Genomic DNA, 18,033 nt, shown 5'->3' on the forward strand with positions numbered 1-18,033 from the left:
CTGCGCAGAAGAAGTTGTTCTTTGGGTGGGAGGGTGGGCTAGTGGAAGGAGGGGGCAATCTCTTTTTTTCCCGGGTGGTAGGGGGATGACAGGAGAAGGGAAGCGGGTGGTGAGAAAGGTACAGAGGGCAGGGTTTGGGGGCTGGGAAGGAAAGGGAAAAGATTAGGGTTTGGGGATGATGAAAGGGCTTTCTACGGGTAAGGATGGCAAAGGGTGGCAGTGACGGAAAGTCAGGCAACCTGTCCTGTCCGTCTTTTTGTATCGTGAATTGGAAAGACTGCAAGGGGGAGGGGAGTTGCTTGCGCCCTAAAGGAGGAGTTATTCAGATTCATTGCAGTGGGCGGCGGCTGCAAAACGCACCATTCTTCTTGTTTTGGCTCTGCAAAGCAGCCTTTTCAAGGGTTGGCTTGGGTGACAAAATGTCTTGTGTAGGCGTGGGTTTGTCTCTCCTCTCGCTCTCTCTCCCTAAGATGTGTCCGGCATAGGCCAGGGTGCCACTCGAGGCCCAAACCAATTCTGGTTATCGCTTCTCGGCCTTTTGGCTAAGATCAAGTGTAGTATCTGTTCTTATCAGTTTAATATCTGATACGTCCCCTATCTGGGGACCATATATTAAATGGATTTTTAGAACAGGGAGATGGAAAAAGAGCTTGCTCTGTCCACTCCACGCATTGACCTGGTATTGCAGTACCTCCAGGAACGGTGCACCCCTTCTTAACCCAGTTTCCAAAAGCAGAACTCAATTCACCTGATTCATATTAGCCCGATTTAATGAATTGGAAGAAAGCATACGTCTTCATATGCACCTCAATTTGGCCCATTCACTTTTCACACTTCCTCCTTTTGTTTTTTATCTTTCACACTTTTGACTTTCTTTATTCATCCAAATAGCAAACTCATCACCACTCAACCTGACCAACTCGGCTATGTCCCCGTGCTGCAGTTCTCTGTCTTATCTAGATCATTTGCAATTGAATGGAATAGATCCCTTTTGGACAAAGTGGATTCACCTGCTGCTGCAGTGACCACAGGTGTGATAACATCTAGAATTGGCATCTGGTGCGATCTCTCCGCTTCCACTCCAAAGAAAGTTACCTGTTTATTCCTATCATGCATTGGTTTTTGGGGTTTTCTTTGAGTAATGATGATCTCTTTAGTAGTCTGTTGGCGCCCTCTCCTGGAGGAATAGTTTGCTTGCTCTTGGACATTCTAAAAGAGAGGTCATGATAGACATTGAGCTTCTGAGCTCAATTGGGGACAGTCATGGGTGATGAATGTTTGCAACCTACTGCGAAGCCTCATACCGCAATATAAGGAACGTCAAATACTAAGAAAGGGCGGCCTATGAAAGAATTACTACTTTCAATAAGTACACTTAAACGGCTAATTGGGAATAGAAAAACTGTAAAAAGCCCTCTGAGAAAGCCCCCCTCTAACCTTTGATAGTAAGCTTTTCTGTAGTCTGCCTGTTGATGTATTTTCCGTTTGAACTGTGCACAACATGAAGAGACGGAACACTGGCGGCTTGTCACAATGCCCCCCGATGACATCACAATAGCGCTGCTGCCTAGAAAACAAGCTGCGCAGAAGAAGTTGTTCTTTGGGTGGGAGGGTGGGCTAGTGGAAGGAGGGGGCAATCTCTTTTTTTCCCGGGTGGTAGGGGGATGACAGGAGAAGGGAAGCGGGTGGTGAGAAAGGTACAGAGGGCAGGGTTTGGGGGCTGGGAAGGAAAGGGAAAAGATTAGGGTTTGGGGATGATGAAAGGGCTTTCTACGGGTAAGGATGGCAAAGGGTGGCAGTGACGGAAAGTCAGGCAACCTGTCCTGTCCGTCTTTTTGTATCGTGAATTGGAAAGACTGCAAGGGGGAGGGGAGTTGCTTGCGCCCTAAAGGAGGAGTTATTCAGATTCATTGCAGTGGGCGGCGGCTGCAAAACGCACCATTCTTCTTGTTTTGGCTCTGCAAAGCAGCCTTTTCAAGGGTTGGCTTGGGTGACAAAATGTCTTGTGTAGGCGTGGGTTTGTCTCCCTCTCGCTCTCTCTCCCTAAGATGTGTCCGGCATAGGCCAGGGTGCCACTCGAGGCCCAAACCAATTCTGGTTATCGCTTCTCGGCCTTTTGGCTAAGATCAAGTGTAGTATCTGTTCTTATCAGTTTAATATCTGATACGTCCCCTATCTGGGGACCATATATTAAATGGATTTTTAGAACAGGGAGATGGAAAAAGAGCTTGCTCTGTCCACTCCACGCATTGACCTGGTATTGCAGTACCTCCAGGAACGGTGCACCCCTTCTTAACCCAGTTTCCAAAAGCAGAACTCAATTCACCTGATTCATATTAGCCCGATTTAATGAATTGGAAGAAAGCATACGTCTTCATATGCACCTCAATTTGGCCCATTCACTTTTCACACTTCCTCCTTTTGTTTTTTATCTTTCACACTTTTGACTTTCTTTATTCATCCAAATAGCAAACTCATCACCACTCAACCTGACCAACTCGGCTATGTCCCCGTGCTGCAGTTCTCTGTCTTATCTAGATCATTTGCAATTGAATGGAATAGATCCCTTTTGGACAAAGTGGATTCACCTGCTGCTGCAGTGACCACAGGTGTGATAACATCTAGAATTGGCATCTGGTGCGATCTCTCCGCTTCCACTCCAAAGAAAGTTACCTGTTTATTCCTATCATGCATTGGTTTTTGGGGTTTTCTTTGAGTAATGATGATCTCTTTAGTAGTCTGTTGGCGCCCTCTCCTGGAGGAATAGTTTGCTTGCTCTTGGACATTCTAAAAGAGAGGTCATGATAGACATTGAGCTTCTGAGCTCAATTGGGGACAGTCATGGGTGATGAATGTTTGCAACCTACTGCGAAGCCTCATACCGCAATATAAGGAACGTCAAATACTAAGAAAGGGCGGCCTATGAAAGAATTACTACTTTCAATAAGTACACTTAAACGGCTAATTGGGAATAGAAAAACTGTAAAAAGCCCTCTGAGAAAGCCCCCCTCTAACCTTTGATAGTAAGCTTTTCTGTAGTCTGCCTGTTGATGTATTTTCCGTTTGAACTGTGCACAACATGAAGAGACGGAACACTGGCGGCTTGTCACAATGCCCCCCGATGACATCACAATAGCGCTGCTGCCTAGAAAACAAGCTGCGCAGAAGAAGTTGTTCTTTGGGTGGGAGGGTGGGCTAGTGGAAGGAGGGGGCAATCTCTTTTTTTCCCGGGTGGTAGGGGGATGACAGGAGAAGGGAAGCGGGTGGTGAGAAAGGTACAGAGGGCAGGGTTTGGGGGCTGGGAAGGAAAGGGAAAAGATTAGGGTTTGGGGATGATGAAAGGGCTTTCTACGGGTAAGGATGGCAAAGGGTGGCAGTGACGGAAAGTCAGGCAACCTGTCCTGTCCGTCTTTTTGTATCGTGAATTGGAAAGACTGCAAGGGGGAGGGGAGTTGCTTGCGCCCTAAAGGAGGAGTTATTCAGATTCATTGCAGTGGGCGGCGGCTGCAAAACGCACCATTCTTCTTGTTTTGGCTCTGCAAAGCAGCCTTTTCAAGGGTTGGCTTGGGTGACAAAATGTCTTGTGTAGGCGTGGGTTTGTCTCCCTCTCGCTCTCTCTCCCTAAGATGTGTCCGGCATAGGCCAGGGTGCCACTCGAGGCCCAAACCAATTCTGGTTATCGCTTCTCGGCCTTTTGGCTAAGATCAAGTGTAGTATCTGTTCTTATCAGTTTAATATCTGATACGTCCCCTATCTGGGGACCATATATTAAATGGATTTTTTTAGAACAGGGAGATGGAAAAAGAGCTTGCTCTGTCCACTCCACGCATTGACCTGGTATTGCAGTACCTCCAGGAACGGTGCACCCCTTCTTAACCCAGTTTCCAAAAGCAGAACTCAATTCACCTGATTCATATTAGCCCGATTTAATGAATTGGAAGAAAGCATACGTCTTCATATGCACCTCAATTTGGCCCATTCACTTTTCACACTTCCTCCTTTTGTTTTTTATCTTTCACACTTTTGACTTTCTTTATTCATCCAAATAGCAAACTCATCACCACTCAACCTGACCAACTCGGCTATGTCCCCGTGCTGCAGTTCTCTGTCTTATCTAGATCATTTGCAATTGAATGGATTGAATGGAATAGATCCCTTTTGGACAAAGTGGATTCACCTGCTGCTGCAGTGACCACAGGTGTGATAACATCTAGAATTGGCATCTGGTGCGATCTCTCCGCTTCCACTCCAAAGAAAGTTACCTGTTTATTCCTATCATGCATTGGTTTTTGGGGTTTTCTTTGAGTAATGATGATCTCTTTAGTAGTCTGTTGGCGCCCTCTCCTGGAGGAATAGTTTGCTTGCTCTTGGACATTCTAAAAGAGAGGTCATGATAGACATTGAGCTTCTGAGCTCAATTGGGGACAGTCATGGGTGATGAATGTTTGCAACCTACTGCGAAGCCTCATACCGCAATATAAGGAACGTCAAATACTAAGAAAGGGCGGCCTATGAAAGAATTACTACTTTCAATAAGTACACTTAAACGGCTAATTGGGAATAGAAAAACTGTAAAAAGCCCTCTGAGAAAGCCCCCCTCTAACCTTTGATAGTAAGCTTTTCTGTAGTCTGCCTGTTGATGTATTTTCCGTTTGAACTGTGCACAACATGAAGAGACGGAACACTGGCGGCTTGTCACAATGCCCCCCGATGACATCACAATAGCGCTGCTGCCTAGAAAACAAGCTGCGCAGAAGAAGTTGTTCTTTGGGTGGGAGGGTGGGCTAGTGGAAGGAGGGGGCAATCTCTTTTTTTCCCGGGTGGTAGGGGGATGACAGGAGAAGGGAAGCGGGTGGTGAGAAAGGTACAGAGGGCAGGGTTTGGGGGCTGGGAAGGAAAGGGAAAAGATTAGGGTTTGGGGATGATGAAAGGGCTTTCTACGGGTAAGGATGGCAAAGGGTGGCAGTGACGGAAAGTCAGGCAACCTGTCCTGTCCGTCTTTTTGTATCGTGAATTGGAAAGACTGCAAGGGGGAGGGGAGTTGCTTGCGCCCTAAAGGAGGAGTTATTCAGATTCATTGCAGTGGGGGGCGGCGGCTGCAAAACGCACCATTCTTCTTGTTTTGGCTCTGCAAAGCAGCCTTTTCAAGGGTTGGCTTGGGTGACAAAATGTCTTGTGTAGGCGTGGGTTTGTCTCCCTCTCGCTCTCTCTCCCTAAGATGTGTCCGGCATAGGCCAGGGTGCCACTCGAGGCCCAAACCAATTCTGGTTATCGCTTCTCGGCCTTTTGGCTAAGATCAAGTGTAGTATCTGTTCTTCTCGGCCTTTTGGCTAAGATCAAGTGTAGTGTTGTTCGAAGAGGTGGTTTAAGCTCCAGGCCACCTTAGTACAATGATACAATGCACACTGGAAGGTTGCGCTTGCTAGTACTCTGGGTGGATAGTATATTCATCTAGAGGAAAACATGGCCCTACCAGGATCGAGGCTATTAGACTGAGTAAGGGTGGGGGGCTATGGTACAACGTGCCCCAGGACTGACGACCCTGGAGTGAGTCTGAGCTTGCTGGCTTGGGACCCCGGCAAGCCTTGGGCTCTGTAGCACACCGTACCTTGCCTTTTCATACTTTTTGAGCATATTACCCTATCCCGGCCTTCTGGCTAGGAAGGGAAATTTTTATAATCCCGGTCGGAGGTCTGGTCAGCTTTGGGCTGAGAAACTAACACCCGGTTGGAGGTCTGGGTCAGCTTCGGCTGAGAAACCAACACCCGGTTGGAGGTCTGGGTCAGCTTCGGCTGAGAAACCAACACCCGGTTGGAGGTCCGGTTAGCCTTGGGCTGAGAAACCAACACCGGTTGACGGTCCGGGCAGTTTCGGCTGCGAAACCAACAACTAGTAGCTCTCTACTCCACTTGGGTAAGATGCCTGGGTGGACGCTGGGAGCAACGACAAGGCTCAACCAGGCTTCGGCTTGGGGGAGCACCGAAGATCCCTGACCCTTGCTGTGGCCTTCTGGCTCGGAGGGACGGGGTTGATTTTTGGGGACCCTCTCCTCACGGTGGGGTCCACACGAATCCTAGCCTTTGCACTGTTTTTGGTGTGACTTCGGTCATGCATTTTTTGTGGTGCTTTGGAAAGCTTCATTAAATCAAATCTGTTCTTATCAGTTTAATATCTGATACGTCCCCTATCTGGGGACCATATATTAAATGGATTTTTAGAACAGGGAGATGGAAAAAGAGCTTGCTCTGTCCACTCCACGCATTGACCTGGTATTGCAGTACCTCCAGGAACGGTGCACCCCTTCTTAACCCAGTTTCCAAAAGCAGAACTCAATTCACCTGATTCATATTAGCCCGATTTAATGAATTGGAAGAAAGCATACGTCTTCATATGCACCTCAATTTGGCCCATTCACTTTTCACACTTCCTCCTTTTGTTTTTTATCTTTCACACTTTTGACTTTCTTTATTCATCCAAATAGCAAACTCATCACCACTCAACCTGACCAACTCGGCTATGTCCCCGTGCTGCAGTTCTCTGTCTTATCTAGATCATTTGCAATTGAATGGAATAGATCCCTTTTGGACAAAGTGGATTCACCTGCTGCTGCAGTGACCACAGGTGTGATAACATCTAGAATTGGCATCTGGTGCGATCTCTCCGCTTCCACTCCAAAGAAAGTTACCTGTTTATTCCTATCATGCATTGGTTTTTGGGGTTTTCTTTGAGTAATGATGATCTCTTTAGTAGTCTGTTGGCGCCCTCTCCTGGAGGAATAGTTTGCTTGCTCTTGGACATTCTAAAAGAGAGGTCATGATAGACATTGAGCTTCTGAGCTCAATTGGGGACAGTCATGGGTGATGAATGTTTGCAACCTACTGCGAAGCCTCATACCGCAATATAAGGAACGTCAAATACTAAGAAAGGGCGGCCTATGAAAGAATTACTACTTTCAATAAGTACACTTAAACGGCTAATTGGGAATAGAAAAACTGTAAAAAGCCCTCTGAGAAAGCCCCCCTCTAACCTTTGATAGTAAGCTTTTCTGTAGTCTGCCTGTTGATGTATTTTCCGTTTGAACTGTGCACAACATGAAGAGACGGAACACTGGCGGCTTGTCACAATGCCCCCCGATGACATCACAATAGCGCTGCTGCCTAGAAAACAAGCTGCGCAGAAGAAGTTGTTCTTTGGGTGGGAGGGTGGGCTAGTGGAAGGAGGGGGCAATCTCTTTTTTTCCCGGGTGGTAGGGGGATGACAGGAGAAGGGAAGCGGGTGGTGAGAAAGGTACAGAGGGCAGGGTTTGGGGGCTGGGAAGGAAAGGGAAAAGATTAGGGTTTGGGGATGATGAAAGGGCTTTCTACGGGTAAGGATGGCAAAGGGTGGCAGTGACGGAAAGTCAGGCAACCTGTCCTGTCCGTCTTTTTGTATCGTGAATTGGAAAGACTGCAAGGGGGAGGGGAGTTGCTTGCGCCCTAAAGGAGGAGTTATTCAGATTCATTGCAGTGGGGGGCGGCGGCTGCAAAACGCACCATTCTTCTTGTTTTGGCTCTGCAAAGCAGCCTTTTCAAGGGTTGGCTTGGGTGACAAAATGTCTTGTGTAGGCGTGGGTTTGTCTCCCTCTCGCTCTCTCTCCCTAAGATGTGTCCGGCATAGGCCAGGGTGCCACTCGAGGCCCAAACCAATTCTGGTTATCGCTTCTCGGCCTTTTGGCTAAGATCAAGTGTAGTATCTGTTCTTATCAGTTTAATATCTGATACGTCCCCTATCTGGGGACCATATATTAAATGGATTTTTAGAACAGGGAGATGGAAAAAGAGCTTGCTCTGTCCACTCCACGCATTGACCTGGTATTGCAGTACCTCCAGGAACGGTGCACCCCTTCTTAACCCAGTTTCCAAAAGCAGAACTCAATTCACCTGATTCATATTAGCCCGATTTAATGAATTGGAAGAAAGCATACGTCTTCATATGCACCTCAATTTGGCCCATTCACTTTTCACACTTCCTCCTTTTGTTTTTTATCTTTCACACTTTTGACTTTCTTTATTCATCCAAATAGCAAACTCATCACCACTCAACCTGACCAACTCGGCTATGTCCCCGTGCTGCAGTTCTCTGTCTTATCTAGATCATTTGCAATTGAATGGAATAGATCCCTTTTGGACAAAGTGGATTCACCTGCTGCTGCAGTGACCACAGGTGTGATAACATCTAGAATTGGCATCTGGTGCGATCTCTCCGCTTCCACTCCAAAGAAAGTTACCTGTTTATTCCTATCATGCATTGGTTTTTGGGGTTTTCTTTGAGTAATGATGATCTCTTTAGTAGTCTGTTGGCGCCCTCTCCTGGAGGAATAGTTTGCTTGCTCTTGGACATTCTAAAAGAGAGGTCATGATAGACATTGAGCTTCTGAGCTCAATTGGGGACAGTCATGGGTGATGAATGTTTGCAACCTACTGCGAAGCCTCATACCGCAATATAAGGAACGTCAAATACTAAGAAAGGGCGGCCTATGAAAGAATTACTACTTTCAATAAGTACACTTAAACGGCTAATTGGGAATAGAAAAACTGTAAAAAGCCCTCTGAGAAAGCCCCCCTCTAACCTTTGATAGTAAGCTTTTCTGTAGTCTGCCTGTTGATGTATTTTCCGTTTGAACTGTGCACAACATGAAGAGACGGAACACTGGCGGCTTGTCACAATGCCCCCCGATGACATCACAATAGCGCTGCTGCCTAGAAAACAAGCTGCGCAGAAGAAGTTGTTCTTTGGGTGGGAGGGTGGGCTAGTGGAAGGAGGGGGCAATCTCTTTTTTTCCCGGGTGGTAGGGGGATGACAGGAGAAGGGAAGCGGGTGGTGAGAAAGGTACAGAGGGCAGGGTTTGGGGGCTGGGAAGGAAAGGGAAAAGATTAGGGTTTGGGGATGATGAAAGGGCTTTCTACGGGTAAGGATGGCAAAGGGTGGCAGTGACGGAAAGTCAGGCAACCTGTCCTGTCCGTCTTTTTGTATCGTGAATTGGAAAGACTGCAAGGGGGAGGGGAGTTGCTTGCGCCCTAAAGGAGGAGTTATTCAGATTCATTGCAGTGGGGGGCGGCGGCTGCAAAACGCACCATTCTTCTTGTTTTGGCTCTGCAAAGCAGCCTTTTCAAGGGTTGGCTTGGGTGACAAAATGTCTTGTGTAGGCGTGGGTTTGTCTCCCTCTCGCTCTCTCTCCCTAAGATGTGTCCGGCATAGGCCAGGGTGCCACTCGAGGCCCAAACCAATTCTGGTTATCGCTTCTCGGCCTTTTGGCTAAGATCAAGTGTAGTATCTGTTCTTATCAGTTTAATATCTGATACGTCCCCTATCTGGGGACCATATATTAAATGGATTTTTAGAACAGGGAGATGGAAAAAGAGCTTGCTCTGTCCACTCCACGCATTGACCTGGTATTGCAGTACCTCCAGGAACGGTGCACCCCTTCTTAACCCAGTTTCCAAAAGCAGAACTCAATTCACCTGATTCATATTAGCCCGATTTAATGAATTGGAAGAAAGCATACGTCTTCATATGCACCTCAATTTGGCCCATTCACTTTTCACACTTCCTCCTTTTGTTTTTTATCTTTCACACTTTTGACTTTCTTTATTCATCCAAATAGCAAACTCATCACCACTCAACCTGACCAACTCGGCTATGTCCCCGTGCTGCAGTTCTCTGTCTTATCTAGATCATTTGCAATTGAATGGAATAGATCCCTTTTGGACAAAGTGGATTCACCTGCTGCTGCAGTGACCACAGGTGTGATAACATCTAGAATTGGCATCTGGTGCGATCTCTCCGCTTCCACTCCAAAGAAAGTTACCTGTTTATTCCTATCATGCATTGGTTTTTGGGGTTTTCTTTGAGTAATGATGATCTCTTTAGTAGTCTGTTGGCGCCCTCTCCTGGAGGAATAGTTTGCTTGCTCTTGGACATTCTAAAAGAGAGGTCATGATAGACATTGAGCTTCTGAGCTCAATTGGGGACAGTCATGGGTGATGAATGTTTGCAACCTACTGCGAAGCCTCATACCGCAATATAAGGAACGTCAAATACTAAGAAAGGGCGGCCTATGAAAGAATTACTACTTTCAATAAGTACACTTAAACGGCTAATTGGGAATAGAAAAACTGTAAAAAGCCCTCTGAGAAAGCCCCCCTCTAACCTTTGATAGTAAGCTTTTCTGTAGTCTGCCTGTTGATGTATTTTCCGTTTGAACTGTGCACAACATGAAGAGACGGAACACTGGCGGCTTGTCACAATGCCCCCCGATGACATCACAATAGCGCTGCTGCCTAGAAAACAAGCTGCGCAGAAGAAGTTGTTCTTTGGGTGGGAGGGTGGGCTAGTGGAAGGAGGGGGCAATCTCTTTTTTTCCCGGGTGGTAGGGGGATGACAGGAGAAGGGAAGCGGGTGGTGAGAAAGGTACAGAGGGCAGGGTTTGGGGGCTGGGAAGGAAAGGGAAAAGATTAGGGTTTGGGGATGATGAAAGGGCTTTCTACGGGTAAGGATGGCAAAGGGTGGCAGTGACGGAAAGTCAGGCAACCTGTCCTGTCCGTCTTTTTGTATCGTGAATTGGAAAGACTGCAAGGGGGAGGGGAGTTGCTTGCGCCCTAAAGGAGGAGTTATTCAGATTCATTGCAGTGGGGGGCGGCGGCTGCAAAACGCACCATTCTTCTTGTTTTGGCTCTGCAAAGCAGCCTTTTCAAGGGTTGGCTTGGGTGACAAAATGTCTTGTGTAGGCGTGGGTTTGTCTCCCTCTCGCTCTCTCTCCCTAAGATGTGTCCGGCATAGGCCAGGGTGCCACTCGAGGCCCAAACCAATTCTGGTTATCGCTTCTCGGCCTTTTGGCTAAGATCAAGTGTAGTATCTGTTCTTATCAGTTTAATATCTGATACGTCCCCTATCTGGGGACCATATATTAAATGGATTTTTAGAACAGGGAGATGGAAAAAGAGCTTGCTCTGTCCACTCCACGCATTGACCTGGTATTGCAGTACCTCCAGGAACGGTGCACCCCTTCTTAACCCAGTTTCCAAAAGCAGAACTCAATTCACCTGATTCATATTAGCCCGATTTAATGAATTGGAAGAAAGCATACGTCTTCATATGCACCTCAATTTGGCCCATTCACTTTTCACACTTCCTCCTTTTGTTTTTTATCTTTCACACTTTTGACTTTCTTTATTCATCCAAATAGCAAACTCATCACCACTCAACCTGACCAACTCGGCTATGTCCCCGTGCTGCAGTTCTCTGTCTTATCTAGATCATTTGCAATTGAATGGAATAGATCCCTTTTGGACAAAGTGGATTCACCTGCTGCTGCAGTGACCACAGGTGTGATAACATCTAGAATTGGCATCTGGTGCGATCTCTCCGCTTCCACTCCAAAGAAAGTTACCTGTTTATTCCTATCATGCATTGGTTTTTGGGGTTTTCTTTGAGTAATGATGATCTCTTTAGTAGTCTGTTGGCGCCCTCTCCTGGAGGAATAGTTTGCTTGCTCTTGGACATTCAAAAGAGAGGTCATGATAGACATTGAGCTTCTGAGCTCAATTGGGGACAGTCATGGGTGATGAATGTTTGCAACCTACTGCGAAGCCTCATACCGCAATATAAGGAACGTCAAATACTAAGAAAGGGCGGCCTATGAAAGAATTACTACTTTCAATAAGTACACTTAAACGGCTAATTGGGAATAGAAAAACTGTAAAAAGCCCTCTGAGAAAGCCCCCCTCTAACCTTTGATAGTAAGCTTTTCTGTAGTCTGCCTGTTGATGTATTTTCCGTTTGAACTGTGCACAACATGAAGAGACGGAACACTGGCGGCTTGTCACAATGCCCCCCGATGACATCACAATAGCGCTGCTGCCTAGAAAACAAGCTGCGCAGAAGAAGTTGTTCTTTGGGTGGGAGGGTGGGCTAGTGGAAGGAGGGGGCAATCTCTTTTTTTCCCGGGTGGTAGGGGGATGACAGGAGAAGGGAAGCGGGTGGTGAGAAAGGTACAGAGGGCAGGGTTTGGGGGCTGGGAAGGAAAGGGAAAAGATTAGGGTTTGGGGATGATGAAAGGGCTTTCTACGGGTAAGGATGGCAAAGGGTGGCAGTGACGGAAAGTCAGGCAACCTGTCCTGTCCGTCTTTTTGTATCGTGAATTGGAAAGACTGCAAGGGGGAGGGGAGTTGCTTGCGCCCTAAAGGAGGAGTTATTCAGATTCATTGCAGTGGGCGGCGGCTGCAAAACGCACCATTCTTCTTGTTTTGGCTCTGCAAAGCAGCCTTTTCAAGGGTTGGCTTGGGTGACAAAATGTCTTGTGTAGGCGTGGGTTTGTCTCCCTCTCGCTCTCTCTCCCTAAGATGTGTCCGGCATAGGCCAGGGTGCCACTCGAGGCCCAAACCAATTCTGGTTATCGCTTCTCGGCCTTTTGGCTAAGATCAAGTGTAGTATCTGTTCTTATCAGTTTAATATCTGATACGTCCCCTATCTGGGGACCATATATTAAATGGATTTTTAGAACAGGGAGATGGAAAAAGAGCTTGCTCTGTCCACTCCACGCATTGACCTGGTATTGCAGTACCTCCAGGAACGGTGCACCCCTTCTTAACCCAGTTTCCAAAAGCAGAACTCAATTCACCTGATTCATATTAGCCCGATTTAATGAATTGGAAGAAAGCATACGTCTTCATATGCACCTCAATTTGGCCCATTCACTTTTCACACTTCCTCCTTTTGTTTTTTATCTTTCACACTTTTGACTTTCTTTATTCATCCAAATAGCAAACTCATCACCACTCAACCTGACCAACTCGGCTATGTCCCCGTGCTGCAGTTCTCTGTCTTATCTAGATCATTTGCAATTGAATGGAATAGATCCCTTTTGGACAAAGTGGATTCACCTGCTGCTGCAGTGACCACAGGTGTGATAACATCTAGAATTGGCATCTGGTGCGATCTCTCCGCTTCCACTCCAAAGAAAGTTACCTGTTTATTCCTATCATGCATTGGTTTTTGGGGTTTTCTTTGAGTAATGATGATCTCTTTAGTAGTCTGTTGGCGCCCTCTCCTGGAGGAATAGTTTGCTTGCTCTTGGACATTCTAAAAGAGAGGTCATGATAGACATTGAGCTTCTGAGCTCAATTGGGGACAGTCATGGGTGATGAATGTTTGCAACCTACTGCGAAGCCTCATACCGCAATATAAGGAACGTCAAATACTAAGAAAGGGCGGCCTATGAAAGAATTACTACTTTCAATAAGTACACTTAAACGGCTAATTGGGAATAGAAAAACTGTAAAAAGCCCTCTGAGAAAGCCCCCCTCTAACCTTTGATAGTAAGCTTTTCTGTAGTCTGCCTGTTGATGTATTTTCCGTTTGAACTGTGCACAACATGAAGAGACGGAACACTGGCGGCTTGTCACAATGCCCCCCGATGACATCACAATAGCGCTGCTGCCTAGAAAACAAGCTGCGCAGAAGAAGTTGTTCTTTGGGTGGGAGGGTGGGCTAGTGGAAGGAGGGGGCAATCTCTTTTTTTCCCGGGTGGTAGGGGGATGACAGGAGAAGGGAAGCGGGTGGTGAGAAAGGTACAGAGGGCAGGGTTTGGGGGCTGGGAAGGAAAGGGAAAAGATTAGGGTTTGGGGATGATGAAAGGGCTTTCTACGGGTAAGGATGGCAAAGGGTGGCAGTGACGGAAAGTCAGGCAACCTGTCCTGTCCGTCTTTTTGTATCGTGAATTGGAAAGACTGCAAGGGGGAGGGGAGTTGCTTGCGCCCTAAAGGAGGAGTTATTCAGATTCATTGCAGTGGGGGGCGGCGGCTGCAAAACGCACCATTCTTCTTGTTTTGGCTCTGCAAAGCAGCCTTTTCAAGGGTTGGCTTGGGTGACAAAATGTCTTGTGTAGGCGTGGGTTTGTCTCCCTCTCGCTCTCTCTCCCTAAGATGTGTCCGGCATAGGCCAGGGTGCCACTCGAGGCCCAAACCAATTCTGGTTATCGCTTCTCGGCCTTTTGGCTAAGATCAAGTGTAGTATCTGTTCTTATCAGTTTAATATCTGATACGTCCCCTATCTGGGGACCATATATTAAATGGATTTTTAGAACAGGGAGATGGAAAAAGAGCTTGCTCTGTCCACTCCACGCATTGACCTGGTATTGCAGTACCTCCAGGAACGGTGCACCCCTTCTTAACCCAGTTTCCAAAAGCAGAACTCAATTCACCTGATTCATATTAGCCCGATTTAATGAATTGGAAGAAAGCATACGTCTTCATATGCACCTCAATTTGGCCCATTCACTTTTCACACTTCCTCCTTTTGTTTTTTATCTTTCACACTTTTGACTTTCTTTATTCATCCAAATAGCAAACTCATCACCACTCAACCTGACCAACTCGGCTATGTCCCCGTGCTGCAGTTCTCTGTCTTATCTAGATCATTTGCAATTGAATGGAATAGATCCCTTTTGGACAAAGTGGATTCACCTGCTGCTGCAGTGACCACAGGTGTGATAACATCTAGAATTGGCATCTGGTGCGATCTCTCCGCTTCCACTCCAAAGAAAGTTACCTGTTTATTCCTATCATGCATTGGTTTTTGGGGTTTTCTTTGAGTAATGATGATCTCTTTAGTAGTCTGTTGGCGCCCTCTCCTGGAGGAATAGTTTGCTTGCTCTTGGACATTCTAAAAGAGAGGTCATGATAGACATTGAGCTTCTGAGCTCAATTGGGGACAGTCATGGGTGATGAATGTTTGCAACCTACTGCGAAGCCTCATACCGCAATATAAGGAACGTCAAATACTAAGAAAGGGCGGCCTATGAAAGAATTACTACTTTCAATAAGTACACTTAAACGGCTAATTGGGAATAGAAAAACTGTAAAAAGCCCTCTGAGAAAGCCCCCCTCTAACCTTTGATAGTAAGCTTTTCTGTAGTCTGCCTGTTGATGTATTTTCCGTTTGAACTGTGCACAACATGAAGAGACGGAACACTGGCGGCTTGTCACAATGCCCCCCGATGACATCACAATAGCGCTGCTGCCTAGAAAACAAGCTGCGCAGAAGAAGTTGTTCTTTGGGTGGGAGGGTGGGCTAGTGGAAGGAGGGGGCAATCTCTTTTTTTCCCGGGTGGTAGGGGGATGACAGGAGAAGGGAAGCGGGTGGTGAGAAAGGTACAGAGGGCAGGGTTTGGGGGCTGGGAAGGAAAGGGAAAAGATTAGGGTTTGGGGATGATGAAAGGGCTTTCTACGGGTAAGGATGGCAAAGGGTGGCAGTGACGGAAAGTCAGGCAACCTGTCCTGTCCGTCTTTTTGTATCGTGAATTGGAAAGACTGCAAGGGGGAGGGGAGTTGCTTGCGCCCTAAAGGAGGAGTTATTCAGATTCATTGCAGTGGGCGGCGGCTGCAAAACGCACCATTCTTCTTGTTTTGGCTCTGCAAAGCAGCCTTTTCAAGGGTTGGCTTGGGTGACAAAATGTCTTGTGTAGGCGTGGGTTTGTCTCCCTCTCGCTCTCTCTCCCTAAGATGTGTCCGGCATAGGCCAGGGTGCCACTCGAGGCCCAAACCAATTCTGGTTATCGCTTCTCGGCCTTTTGGCTAAGATCAAGTGTAGTATCTGTTCTTATCAGTTTAATATCTGATACGTCCCCTATCTGGGGACCATATATTAAATGGATTTTTAGAACAGGGAGATGGAAAAAGAGCTTGCTCTGTCCACTCCACGCATTGACCTGGTATTGCAGTACCTCCAGGAACGGTGCACCCCTTCTTAACCCAGTTTCCAAAAGCAGAACTCAATTCACCTGATTCATATTAGCCCGATTTAATGAATTGGAAGAAAGCATACGTCTTCATATGCACCTCAATTTGGCCCATTCACTTTTCACACTTCCTCCTTTTGTTTTTTATCTTTCACACTTTTGACTTTCTTTATTCATCCAAATAGCAAACTCATCACCACTCAACCTGACCAACTCGGCTATGTCCCCGTGCTGCAGTTCTCTGTCTTATCTAGATCATTTGCAATTGAATGGAATAGATCCCTTTTGGACAAAGTGGATTCACCTGCTGCTGCAGTGACCACAGGTGTGATAACATCTAGAATTGGCATCTGGTGCGATCTCTCCGCTTCCACTCCAAAGAAAGTTACCTGTTTATTCCTATCATGCATTGGTTTTTGGGGTTTTCTTTGAGTAATGATGATCTCTTTAGTAGTCTGTTGGCGCCCTCTCCTGGAGGAATAGTTTGCTTGCTCTTGGACATTCTAAAAGAGAGGTCATGATAGACATTGAGCTTCTGAGCTCAATTGGGGACAGTCATGGGTGATGAATGTTTGCAACCTACTGCGAAGCCTCATACCGCAATATAAGGAACGTCAAATACTAAGAAAGGGCGGCCTATGAAAGAATTACTACTTTCAATAAGTACACTTAAACGGCTAATTGGGAATAGAAAAACTGTAAAAAGCCCTCTGAGAAAGCCCCCCTCTAACCTTTGATAGTAAGCTTTTCTGTAGTCTGCCTGTTGATGTATTTTCCGTTTGAACTGTGCACAACATGAAGAGACGGAACACTGGCGGCTTGTCACTATGCCCCCCGATGACATCACAATAGCGCTGCTGCCTAGAAAACAAGCTGCGCAGAAGAAGTTGTTCTTTGGGTGGGAGGGGTGGGCTAGTGGAAGGAGGGGGCAATCTCTTTTTTTCCCGGGTGGTAGGGGATGACAGGAGAAGGGAAGCGGTGGTGAGAAAGGTACAGAGGGCAGGGTTTGGGGGCTGGGAAGGAAAGGGAAAAGATTAGGGTTTGGGGATGATGAAAGGGCTTTCTACGGTAAGGATGGCAAAGGGTGGCAGTGACGGAAAGTCAGGCAACCTGTCCTGTCCGTCTTTTTGTATCGTGAATTGGAAAGACTGCAAGGGGGAGGGGAGTTGCTTGCGCCCTAAAGGAGGAGTTATTCAGATTCATTGCAGTGGGCGGCGGCTGCAAAACGCCACCATTCTTCTTGTTTTGGCTCTGCAAAGCAGCCTTTTCAAGGGTTGGCTTGGGTGACAAAATGTCTTGTGTAGGCGTGGGTTTGTCTCCCTCTCGCTCTCTCTCCCTAAGATGTGTCCCGGCTAGGCCAGGGTGCCACTCGAGGCCCAAACCAATTCTGGTTATCCGCTCTCGGCCTTTTGGCTAAGATCAAGTGTAGTATCTGTTCTTATCAGTTTAATATCTGATACGTCCCCTATCTGGGGACCCATATATTAAATGGATTTTTAGAACAGGGAGATGGAAAAAGAGCTTGCTCTGTCCACTCCACGCATTGACCTGGTATTGCAGTACCTCCAGGAACGGTGCACCCCTTCTTAACCCAGTTTCCAAAAGCAGAACTCAATTCACCTGATTCATATTAGCCCGATTTAATGAATTGGAAGAAAGCATACGTCTTCATATGCACCTCAATTTGCCCATTCACTTTTCACACTTCCTCCTTTTTGTTTTTTATCTTTCACACTTTGACTTTCTTTATTCATCCAAATAGCAAACTCATCACCACTCAACCTGACCAAACTCGGCTATGTCCCCGTGCTGCAGTTCTCTGGTCTTATCTAGATCATTTGCAATTGAATGGAATAGATCCCTTTGGACAAAGTGGATTCACCTGCTGCTGCAGTGACCACAGTGTGATAACATCTAGAATTGGCATCTGGTGCGATCTCTCCGCTTCCACTCCAAAGAAAGTTACCTGTTTATTCCTATCATGCATGGGTTTTTGGGGTTTTCTTTGAGTAATGATGATCTCTTTAGTAGTCTGTTGGCGCCCTCCTCCTGAGGAATAGTTTGCTTGCTCTTGGGACATTCTAAAAGAGAGGTCATGATAGACATTGAGCTTCTGAGCTCAATTGGGAAAGTCATGGGTGATGAATGTTTGCAACCTACTGCGAAGCCTCATACCGCAATATAAGGAACGTCAAATACTAAGAATAGGGCGGGCCTATGAAAGAATTACTACTTTCAATAAGTACACTTAAACGGCT

At 46.7% G+C, this 18,033-nt stretch overlaps 11 non-coding genes and 1 pseudogene across 11 annotated transcripts; all 12 read left to right on the forward strand.

Annotated features, from left to right (window-relative positions):
* The first annotated feature begins 522 nt into the window (after positions 1-522).
* On the forward strand, positions 523-713 carry LOC142268336 (U2 spliceosomal RNA). The gene has a single exon (XR_012734066.1). It is a non-coding gene; the product is annotated as a U2 spliceosomal RNA (small nuclear RNA).
* A 1,387-nt stretch (positions 714-2,100) lies between these two features.
* On the forward strand, positions 2,101-2,291 carry LOC142268337 (U2 spliceosomal RNA). Its single transcript, XR_012734067.1, has one exon. It is a non-coding gene; the product is annotated as a U2 spliceosomal RNA (small nuclear RNA).
* A 1,387-nt stretch (positions 2,292-3,678) lies between these two features.
* LOC142268370 (U2 spliceosomal RNA) lies at positions 3,679-3,871 on the forward strand. Its single transcript, XR_012734097.1, has one exon. It is a non-coding gene; the product is annotated as a U2 spliceosomal RNA (small nuclear RNA).
* A 1,399-nt stretch (positions 3,872-5,270) lies between these two features.
* On the forward strand, positions 5,271-5,427 carry LOC142268312 (U2 spliceosomal RNA; annotated as a pseudogene).
* A 681-nt stretch (positions 5,428-6,108) lies between these two features.
* On the forward strand, positions 6,109-6,303 carry LOC142268306 (U2 spliceosomal RNA). The gene has a single exon (XR_012734049.1). It is a non-coding gene; the product is annotated as a U2 spliceosomal RNA (small nuclear RNA).
* Positions 6,304-7,693: 1,390 nt separating this feature from the next.
* Positions 7,694-7,884, forward strand: LOC142268338 (U2 spliceosomal RNA). Its single transcript, XR_012734068.1, has one exon. It is a non-coding gene; the product is annotated as a U2 spliceosomal RNA (small nuclear RNA).
* Positions 7,885-9,274: 1,390 nt separating this feature from the next.
* Positions 9,275-9,465, forward strand: LOC142268339 (U2 spliceosomal RNA). Its single transcript, XR_012734069.1, has one exon. It is a non-coding gene; the product is annotated as a U2 spliceosomal RNA (small nuclear RNA).
* Positions 9,466-10,855: 1,390 nt separating this feature from the next.
* Positions 10,856-11,046, forward strand: LOC142268341 (U2 spliceosomal RNA). Its single transcript, XR_012734071.1, has one exon. It is a non-coding gene; the product is annotated as a U2 spliceosomal RNA (small nuclear RNA).
* Positions 11,047-12,432: 1,386 nt separating this feature from the next.
* LOC142268342 (U2 spliceosomal RNA) lies at positions 12,433-12,623 on the forward strand. The gene has a single exon (XR_012734072.1). It is a non-coding gene; the product is annotated as a U2 spliceosomal RNA (small nuclear RNA).
* Positions 12,624-14,013: 1,390 nt separating this feature from the next.
* On the forward strand, positions 14,014-14,204 carry LOC142268343 (U2 spliceosomal RNA). Its single transcript, XR_012734073.1, has one exon. It is a non-coding gene; the product is annotated as a U2 spliceosomal RNA (small nuclear RNA).
* A 1,387-nt stretch (positions 14,205-15,591) lies between these two features.
* LOC142268345 (U2 spliceosomal RNA) lies at positions 15,592-15,782 on the forward strand. Its single transcript, XR_012734074.1, has one exon. It is a non-coding gene; the product is annotated as a U2 spliceosomal RNA (small nuclear RNA).
* A 1,386-nt stretch (positions 15,783-17,168) lies between these two features.
* Positions 17,169-17,360, forward strand: LOC142268297 (U2 spliceosomal RNA). The gene has a single exon (XR_012734043.1). It is a non-coding gene; the product is annotated as a U2 spliceosomal RNA (small nuclear RNA).
* Positions 17,361-18,033: the final 673 nt, after the last annotated feature.

Source organism: Anomaloglossus baeobatrachus, unplaced genomic scaffold (assembly GCF_048569485.1).
Source record: "Anomaloglossus baeobatrachus isolate aAnoBae1 unplaced genomic scaffold, aAnoBae1.hap1 Scaffold_2998, whole genome shotgun sequence".
Taxonomy (NCBI): domain Eukaryota; kingdom Metazoa; phylum Chordata; class Amphibia; order Anura; family Aromobatidae; genus Anomaloglossus; species Anomaloglossus baeobatrachus.